We start from the raw sequence: 11,255 nt of genomic DNA, 5'->3' as shown, positions 1-11,255 counted from the left end.
ATATATATATATATATATATATATATATATATATATATATATATAAATTATTATTATTATTATATAATTTTTGTTTGTATTATGGTGATAAATAATTGTTATTAAGCAATATGTAATATTAATCAAGCAGAGAAATTATTAGTAATTGCATTTTTGTTTAACAAAATTGCAAATAAATTATGGACACATTGGTATATTTTTGTTTTATTAGAATAGGACCAAATCTTTTTTTTTTAATTTTCTCCAGGTTATTAAACCACCAGAGTCTCATCCCTAAACTCCGCTAGCATCACTCCTGTCTTGGAAGAACTCACATCGTCCACCTCTAATACACACAAAACAGACTATATTTGTTTTACTGGTTAAAACATATCATTTTTACTGCATTTTGTGTATTGATGGCAACGTGGAACTTTTACTTTTTGCCGCATTAGAGAAGACCTCAGTGTTGACTGTGACTTGTCTCTGTCCAAATGGCTTCAGAATCCAAGTGGGAAGAGCTGGAGGTGACAGTTTTCATCACTGTGCTCAAATTATGTCTGCACCGTATGTTTTCACATACATGTGTTTTTCTTAAACTATTTACATTTTTAAATGTGTATTTGATTTGTCTATTTATTTATTTTGAGTTGTTTTTGAAGCATTTGTTTTTATTATTGATGGCAGTTGAATAAAGTTTTGACGTTTAATTATTCAGTGAAAAATAAGACAAAGTTCCTCTTCCCCAGCCCTGAGGTGATGCAGGACACGCTGAGTTTCTGGTGCCTGCAGCACAAACACAAGCATTAGTCTTGGTCCATCCAGAGGCTGTGTGGGGGTCAGAGGTCAGAGGTGAGACTGACATCTTCATTTACAAAAGGGTTGTGTTTAGCATCCATGTGAGAACACAAGAGTTTTCACTCTGGAACCCTGCGTTGAATAGAAAGTAGGACTCTAAAGACCAGTTCAGGGTGGACCGGAGGCTGAAACTGTAAAAAAACATTTGAGTGAAAATAAATAAATAAATAAGTAAATAAGTAAATAAAATAGAATAAACTAAAACTGCCAAAGCTTTACAAATAAAATATGTTAAATGTCACCAAAAAAAGTAAAACGTGATCAATGTGTTTAGACAGAGGACTGTATGAGACCGGAAATGGTTTTCCTCATGATGCCCCCCCCCCCCCCCCCCCCCGCAGACTGACTGAGCACTCTGTAAAGTCACGGTTGACCCCCTCAGCATCCCTCCTCAGCCCCTGTGCACGCACGCACGCGCGCGCGCGCGGAGCAGACGTCAGGGCTGAGCTCAGCAGGGACCCCCGTGGCTCGATGCTGGCTCGGTCCGGACCGGGAGGAGATGAGCTCGGCTCGGCTCACTGCGAACACGCGCTCCGTCCGCCGCGTGCCTTTTCTGTGCGCTGCAAACAGAGCGCGAGGAGGAGGAGGAGGAGGAGACATGGAGGAGAAGCCTGCTCTCATGTAGTCACCTCCGGACCCGGACCTGGACCTGGAGCTCCGGATGGACCGAGCCTGCTCTGACTGTCCTCTCACTTCACCAGGACAAAGGACGGACTGTGGACACCTCTGTTTGTCTTCTTCAATTGGAGGACAAGGACACGTCCAACCTCGGCCAGGTAGGAACCGGGTTCTGTTTCCCCTCAGCTTCAGAACCAAAAGTTTGTTTCACCCAAAACTGATCGGAACCAGGTGCAGCTGGGCTCAGGTGGACCGGCTTGACCCGACACCAGGTCCGTTCTGCGCCTTTATGTCCAAACATCATCACACTTGATTACCAAAGTGCACCAAACTAATAAAATAATAGAAGGTGATGTGTGGAGGGAAACTGTAGCCTCTGTTTTTATCCAGGAGGTTATTAAAACACAAACAGATTTATTATTATTCTTATTAACAAGCTATTGTTCTTGTTTTATTATAATCTATTACATTTCTTATTGTCTGCTGATCTTTAGTGATTGTTGTGAATGAAAACCAGAGCAGGTCATTGTGTCAAACAGAAAAACTGTACTTTAAGACATAAACATCATGAAGGTGTTGATTATTATTTGGGTGTGAAAGGTTTGCTGGAGAGTGGGTTTAGTGACGTGTGAAAGGATTACAGAACCTTCTCAGGTTAATCCTCTCTCTGCTCATAACTCCACTGCTCGTAGTCGGTTTACAAAGTTTTCTTATGGCACATTTATTACAATGTGAAGGAAAAGCTTTGAGTTTGAGTTGTTCGTCTGAAGCGCAGCTGCTTTTGTCAGGACATTTGATTTAGATCAGACTTGGAGCTTCAGGACTTCACGCCACAAGAAACACGGTTCCCATTAAAAGAAGTAGATTACAAAAGTTGTTGTTCATATCTGCATGGGGGATTTTTTACTCAGTTTTTATAACTAAAAAGACGATTTAAAGAAAATCTTAAAAAATGATCATAAAGATGAAGCGTTTCTACAGTTTTTTAAATTTTGTTTAGTGTTTTAATGTCCAGAGGACCACACTTAATGTTTAAATTTTCTACCTGGATTATTGAGCATCAGGATAAGTTAAAGAAACAAACTCAAAATTAAAGAAAATGACAAAAACACATTTAACAAATGCTCTGTACACACACTAATTAAATCCCAGTAAATAATTTACGTACTAATGAAATATAATTATTTTCCGTGTTTTTTTTATTTTTTATGCATGAAATAAATGAAATTGTAAAGATTTCCTGTAATTTGAAAAGATGTTTGCTGGTAAACAATGAATCTGAGCTCTCGTTAGATTAAATGATTTTGATTTGGGATGATCTTTTTTTATCTCTGTCGTTCATTTGTCCTGATCAGTTTTACTTTCACACAAACTTCAGCCAGACGTGACCGCGGCTCGGTCACAGTAGTGACCATCGTTTAAAGAGATCATTTAAACGTTCACAGCAGTTTCTCTAACGTTCCTCCTGTAAGAATGATTTTACTTCAAGTAGGAACTAAATGTAAAATTCAGTTGTGACAGAGGAACAACAGATTCAGGTTCTTAAATGTGGAGGAAACATGTTGATGCTTTAAAACCTCCACACACTTTATTTTATTGTAGCTTTCTTTATAATTAAAGAGCAAACAATCCTTCAAGGAATGCACGTTTTTAAACTCTAATCATTCTGTGTTGAGAAATGTTGAAATACTACATGTTTCTGTAAAATTGTAAAACTATGTCATGTGACGTTTCCCAGCAGCTGTTAGTGCTCAGTGTTCTGTGAATGACTCTCTGCTACTACCACACCTACGGAGACACGTCCATTATGTGTAGCCTAACGTTGATGCGGTGGCCATTTTGTATCAGACTGACTCCAAAATATTTTCTTTTCATGTTTAATGAAAATTCATCCAGTGGTTTGTGACATATTTTGCTAACAGTACACTCAAACACATTATTACTTCGTCTTCACGTTCTGCTGCAAGTGGAAAAAAGACGTTTTAACTTTATTTTACTTTGACACTGTGTAAGACGGGTGGCATGGTGGCTCAGGTGGAGCTGTTGCCTCTCGGTGAGAAGGTTGCTGGGTCCGTCCCGGTCAGGGGGGCCTTCCTGGGTGGAGTTTGCATGTTCTCTCTGTCCATGCGTGGGTTTTCTCCAGGTACTCCGGTTTCTTTTCACAGACAAAAACATGCATGTTAGATTGATGGTAAATTGTCCCTAGGTGAGAGAGAGAGAACGGTTTTTTGTCTCGTTTGGCCCTTTGATGGACTGGAGACCTGTCCAGGGTGTCCCCCGCCTGGATTTCGGCACCAGTAACCCCTGCCACCCAGAAAGGAAGAATCAAGTAAAGATGATGGATGGATGAACTGTGTAAGATTTGAATAGTGCATCTGCAGCTGAATCCTGAGCCTGCAGCTTCACGCCCTGGTTGCATCATGAAGGGCATGGGGCAGAGAACGATGTCGTGAGCCCTGCAGAGACGAGCAGCCGAAAAACAAAAAACATTTTTCTGCAGCTAGCAACATGACTGTCTGTAGAAACAAGCACCGAATGCTCATCAGTTGCTTGTAGTTTGATATTTGTGCCAGTAGTTCCATTCAATTCAGTTTATTTATACAGCTCCAAGTCACAAGAGAAGTCATCTCAGAACAGAAACATTCATATAAAAATATTAAGTTAACACAAACATTCATGTATAAAATAATAATTGAACATTATTTATCTGAGGAGCAGCTTTGAGTTTAACTCCATCACTGAACTCTCATCTTGAACAAGCATGAAGGCGACAGTGGGAAGAAAAACTCCCTCATGAGGAAGAAACCTTTAACAGAACCAGGATCAGGACAAGAGGACCATCTGCTCCGACCGGCTGGGTTTGAGAGGAACAGATACACAATGGCAGGTCAGGAATCATGTTGAGATAAAAAATAGTATCAAATTAATGTTAATTGTCGCCACTTCCTCCGTATTGAAGCTACAAGCTGCTTTCAGTGGAAGCGGAGCAGATTGTTGTGAATTTGTGTGGTGTGTAAGTACAAACGTTCAGAATGAAGAGCGAGCACGTCAGCTATGGTCTGCTAACTCAGCTGGACCTCACCAGACGTGTCTCTGAACGCTGCGCACAGAAAACAAGCAGCAGGACACGGAGCAGCGACACGGAGCAGTGACACGTTGCGTTCACAAATCTTCAAGAAACTAGCTTGTCTGAAAATGTTAACTTCGCACATTAACATGCCTACTAAGGCTTATTTTAATTGTGTGTGTGTGTTTGTGTGTGTGTGTTCTTGTAAACATACTTTTTGATGACTTTGCATTGACTTCCATTCATTTTCTACAGCCTAACCCTGACCCTGACCCTAAACCTAACCATTACTACTACCTAACCCTAACCCGTCCACAAGTCTTACCTTAGTCCTAAACCTAACCCCACAACAAGACTTCTCCTCATGGGGACCTGACTTTGGTCCCTATAAAGAGAAGTTGATTCCCCACAATGCATGATTTTTGCAAAATTGGTCCCTACAAGGTAACCTGAAACAACGCCCCCCCCCCCCCCCCCCACACACACACACACACACACACACGTTGTTTGTACAGTTTCAGAACAAGTATTGTAGTAATTATGGAAAATATGGAGACAAACTCAGAGACACACACTCACCATCCCTCAAGACACATAGGTCTGAACAAACATGACAATGATGAAACACACATATATGTATATGTGAATATATATGTGATATATATGTGAATGAGTGTGTATATATATATATATATATATATATATATATATATATATATATATATGGATCATTGAAAATAAATATTTAGCGACTTTGTGAATGTTTCTTTTACGTACAGAACAAATGAATTGCACTGGAGGTGAATTTGTATTTAAACTGTTTTTAATGAACATTCGCTTTGAATGAATGACAAAGTAAAATGTCAGCGATTGGATAAATATTAAACACAAATAAATGTAAACATCAAGATATCTCACTGATTTGAACCAGTATCGTACGGCTCTATGAAATATGTTTTCCTCTCTTTTAAATTACATTTTCTATCAGATAGCTTTGTTTTTTTTACCTAAAAATATCCCTGTGTATAGTGATATATATATATATAATTTCTTTTTATATAATATATAAAATTATATAATGTATATTATAATATATATTAACATTTCAAAAAATAATTGGGAAAATATTTAAACAATTATCAGAATTGTCAAATTTGAACAAAATTGCATGAAGTGTGTTTCAGTTCAACAGAACATTCAGTGTTTTAGTAAAAAATGTTTAAAATGTTGCTTCAGTTTTGCTTCATGGATGAAAAAAAAACTCCCTTTGATTATGTTAAATAAAAACTGTATATTTCATATTGGTGTAAAGAAAAAAATATATAAATGCTTGACACACCTAAACCAATTTGAAATAATAAATTAAACACAATCTAAATGTTGTAATTATAATTTATGGTTTTAGAAGTCTGTCGTGTTTGACTCAGTGATGAAGACGATGATGATGATGTTTCATTGCAGTCTCTAAATCTGTTTTTAATGTTTTTTTTGTTTATTTTGACGTCCTCAGTTTTCTTTAAAAGCACCTGAGCAGCTGCTTTAACACGAAGTTTTAAATTTAATCAAAGTTTGAAATATGTTTTGGGAACATTTCACCCAAACGTTGACGTTCGGTTGTTTTTAACTCTAATCTGCAGCTCTCTCTCTCTCTTCTACGTTTTAATCTGTCTGTTTGAGTTCTCACGTGTGATATGGCTGAATATGTTAAATATTGTTGTTTTCTCTATTACCACTTTTTTTTGTTTTTGTTTTGCCGTTTTGTGTGTGTGTGTGTGTGTTGGGGGGTGGGGGGGGGCAAAGATTCAAAGTACAGTCTGGATTTATTGCACAGCCAAAATGAGAACAAGTGTAAAGTTCATGTTCTGTACAAAAAGCAGAACTATGTAAACAGTGCCACACACTCGAGGAACATTTTGCACCAAACGCTGGACCAATAAAACATGGATACAACATGGATACAACATGTAGGACTTTAAACATGCGTGTTGCTGTGCAGAGTCTTTATTGTTTCTCCAGTTCTGTTTCACTCCAACTCCACGATGGTTCCACACGAGGGCTTTGCCCTTTGAGACGGCCCGAGAGGTGAGCAGAACAATTGTTATGAATCTTTGGATCCGTTCACACGCTTCCAGTTTAACTGCTGGGAGCATGGGGACAGGTTTCATGGTTTTGTCACCTGCGTTACACATCAACAACATGTCAGCGATGCTTCCAGTGATTGCAATAAATTTACAGGACAGTGGTTTTCAAATCCACCCTAAGAAATGAGCAATGGAACATTTCCAGATTATAAATAATTCAATTCTCTTTTAGTGATGCCAGTGATGGTGTTCTTTACTCACCATATTATTTTTTCAAGTGTGTACCTCACAGTGGTACAGGCCTGGTACAAAAACACAGAGTCTTGTATATAAATACACAGAGAACACGTAAGCGCCACGCAGAAAGGCTGGGGGGTGAATGTATGACCTGTGTCAAGTGGCCGCTTTAACCACTTTTTGAAAACCACTTTGTAAAATATTTTAAAGGTAAAAACATGTTAAAGGCTGTAAAATAAACTGTCTGTACACCCATTTTACTTTCTACAATTGACAAGAATGATCCATTTTATTAGCACATTGGTAAGAAAGATTTGTTTCTTCTCGAAATATGTTAGTTTTAAGCCGTAAGGTACCAACCACACTTGCACGTTTCCTGTCTGGTGAGTCTGTGTACCAGATTCTTAAATGGCTTCAGAGCGAGCGGCTCAGTTCAGAGTCCAGTCCCACAAACACGAGAAGCTTTACTCTTCTGTCACGAGAAACAATCCAACGCTGGACTCAAACCACGCCCAACACAATGTCTACTTAAAAGTAATAGAAATATTCTCATGACGGATGCACGCGATGTGCAATTCATTTAATATTTAGTTAATTAATTAACCAATTATGCAAAGCAGGGCAGTTTTGTGTTTTCAAATCGGACCTGTGCTTTGCATTACGTGAAATAATCACAAAATAAATGTCAGTTTTGAAATCCTGACACGTCCAGCGAGACAGCATGAAGCATCCTGAAAACCATGTAAACCTTGGAGTTTCTAAAGCTCTTCCACGTACAACCTTTATTTGATTCATTTAGATGTCACAAATAAATAGTTGCTACTAAAACTGAAAACTGCATCATAAATTGTGGGGTTTGCGAACATCATGTGGGAGCAGCCAAGCCGTGCACGCCACAGCAAATTTAAAGGAATAATCTCGTAATTTTTCATGTTTCACTGTGACCTTAATGTGTTGTTGTACTGGAACAACAAACGTACCAGTTCGAAGGAGAAAGTTAATAATACATCTATTGTAGTAAGAACATGCTGATTAAACAATCACCATTTTTTGCTCGTCTGAGTTTTATTTCACAAAAACAAACTTCACAATTTTGGGTCTCATTCATGACTAAATTGAACTTTTTTCTTCCTTTAAAAAAAAATCATCTGTCAAGAAGCACGCGTGCTTTCACTCAAGTGTTTTATTACTGTTTACTTCATTAAAATGTTTAAACTGTTTTGTTTGGGTCAACAGCGTAGGGCTGAATACTTATTTGCAGCCGTGTTCGTGTCAGTAAAGACTAAACTCTGTTAACACTGAGAGGATCACATTCACACAATTTCAAAAGTATTATATATATATATATATATATATATATATATATATATATATATATATATATATATATAATTATATAATATAATAATTACATATTCATTTTTCCTTGCTTAAACTTGAGTAAATGTATGTCAGAAGGAGAAGTGCTGTCACAAGCGCTGACAGTTTTCTCCTCCAGGACTCAGATTTATTTTAATTTGAATCTTGACTGCATGTTTGTTTCGGCTGCTCCTCTCTGTAGGGGTTAGCACAGCGGGTGAACATGCATAAAATATTTAGTCACCGTTTTCCACCAGGTGACCTATCTGACGGTGCCTGGACTTGAACCTGCAACCTCGGGATGAGAAGACTGTGGCACTGACAGACCGAGCTACCACAGCGCGTTTATCATTACTTGATGTAACACAATTGATAACATCTGTATAAAACGTCTGTACTCTGTTTTTTACACTGAGCCAGTTTAGTTTGCTGTAAAAATGGTAAAGAAGAAAACTGGTGGTACTTCAGTGCTTTGTGTGTTGAACTTGTTCCACTGGTCCAAGTTTTCTTCTAGTGAGTCAAAGCTGGTACACGTCCTTAAGCTTCACATGTACTACTAGTAGTACATGTGAAGCTTACATTGTACAAACATCGTCACATGGACCATTACAAGACAGGGGCACCACCAAGGAGGCTGGGTGGGGTTAATAGCCACCCCTCGAAAATTGGTCCCCCCCCCCCCCCACACACACACACACACCCAGACACACTCGCCCTCCTTGTTTTATCCTCTTGAATCTCAGGTTTTTGTTGTTGTACATGTTTTATTCCTACAAGCTATTTAATATTAGTAGATACTCATAGACACAAAATGGAAGAATGTTTTTGAGTTATTAGGAGTTAAAAATTGAAATATAAATATATATATATATATATATATATATATATATATATATATATATTTTTTTTTTTTTTTTTAACCAAGATATAAACATGTAAACAAAACTATATGTTAGGTAGACTATGCATATCAACCTGATTTTCTAATTCGTGTACAACATTTGCCAAATAAGCTACAATAAATATGACGACGTAACAAATCACTCTACTTTTTGTTCTGGCTACTGGTTTACACGTCACCCCAGCATTTCCTTCAGCATCCAAATGGCCACTGCTTTAAAACATGTGGAGCTCCCACAGCTACAAGGATCTAAAACTTGTTTAAGTACTCATTTAAACAATAAAACGTACCCTTAGATGACAATTGTAAATAAAATAAAGATAGAAAAGCATATATTTAAAATCTGTTGTAGAGAATTGGCCTCAGCTCTGTTGTTAGGTCAAACCTGAACGAGGACAAAACGCCAGTGAGTTCTTTCTGATGTGGATTTGTGGCTCCAAAGATCACGTGCACAAACTCAGTGACTAAATAAGTACACATGAAATAAACATGTCAAAATATTAGAAATAATTTGTACCTTTAACGTCTGTATTACTGAGTTTATTACATTGTTCCTTGATCCACATTCTCTTGTTTGCAATATTAAGAATTTAATAATGAAAATATTCATTTCTAAGCATGTAAGAGCCTATTTGAATATGTTTTAATATTTTACATGTAAGTGTCATTATGACCGTCTGAGTCGCTGACTCCAGTTTCTACATTTATTGAACTCTTTCTGACATTCTTCAGTAAACTGTTTTCAGACCTTACGTAAATAAATTCAGTAGAATAAAGTCACTGAACTGTTATTCTGGTTGGTCAAGCGGAGTCTTCACAACCTGCCCAGGTGGAAGTTACTGCAGTGTTGTCTGTTCAGCAGGGTGGTGTCCCCACAGGGTGGTGTCCCCACAGGGTGGTGTCACCACCGCTCCTTTGAAGAAGCTGAACGCCTCGTCAGTAACCAGGAATAAAACGTTTCTCACCAGGCCATTCCAGATTGTGACCTTGAGGGTGCTCGGCGCTGACAGCAGCTCTGGGCTTGGACAGTGCAGTGTCCACTGGCATCACAGGCGGTTGTAATGGGGGGGGGGGACACACTGAAGGGTGGCGCCCGCCCCCAGAAACAAATGAATAAAGTAGAGGCCATTTCCTGCGTTCTGGTGTATTTTAACGGGTTGTTCAACTTCTACGTTTACAGACATTTTTAAGTTAATTTTTTAAATTTTAATTCAGTAACTATTTTAGAGCGCAACAAGAAGCTAACATTAAGCTAACATTACTATCTGTGAAACAATTATTTATAATAATTCATCCTACTGGCACTGTTGTATCTACCGTGTTTTATTTTTTACTTTTTGGTACTTTATTTTGTACTTTTATGAAACGCTTTAGAATTTCTTGTTTCTTCTTTCTCAAGTTGAATCCGTTCTTCTCATCCTGAACGTTTCATTGCTCTGTTGACCTTGTGTTAACCTTCACACGACTAATAAACAAATAACAAGAAGTAATCTAACCAACAACTCTCTGTGCATAGAGCACGCTCTGCTTCTCTCAAGCATCCTGACACCCCCCCCACCCCCCCCACCAGCTCCTGCAGGTCAGGGGCGTTTCACTTCAGGACAAATCGAGATCGCTGATTGGTCAGTTGCTGATGAGCCTTCTGGATTGATTGACAGGTGGTGTTGAGGACCCGCCTCATGTTTATAAATCAGATTTTACTGCCTGTTTGTGTCATTTATTCCATATTTACTCCAAATGTATTCAATATTTGGGTGAAGCTAAGGTTTGACAACTAATCTTCCTTACAAAACCGTAATGGTGTTTTTTGATTTATTTTATTTTTCAGGGGCACCGAGTTAAACCTTACAGGTGCTTGAGCACCCCCCCAAAAAGAGGCGGAAATCACCACTGGCCCTCACAAACTATAGAATGTAGGAGGCAACTCCAAACTGGGTTTTTATATTTTTAGGTTTAATCACTTGTTTACTCTAAACTACAATTTAAAATTTGGCTTTTCATTGATTTTTCCCCCGTGTGTTTGTAAACAGTGAGACGGTCATACGATACATAAATAATAACATATAATGATTACATATGAATATAGACAGCTGGGAAGATGGTCAAACGTGTGTGTGTGTGTGTGTGTGTGTGTGTGTGTGTGTGTGTGTGTGTG

This window comes from Nematolebias whitei, chromosome 16 (genome assembly GCF_014905685.2).
Source record: "Nematolebias whitei isolate Nwh7 chromosome 16, NemWhi1, whole genome shotgun sequence".
Taxonomy (NCBI): domain Eukaryota; kingdom Metazoa; phylum Chordata; class Actinopteri; order Cyprinodontiformes; family Rivulidae; genus Nematolebias; species Nematolebias whitei.
The sequence above is the reverse complement of the archived record's forward strand: the minus strand, read 5'-3'. Positions refer to the sequence as shown.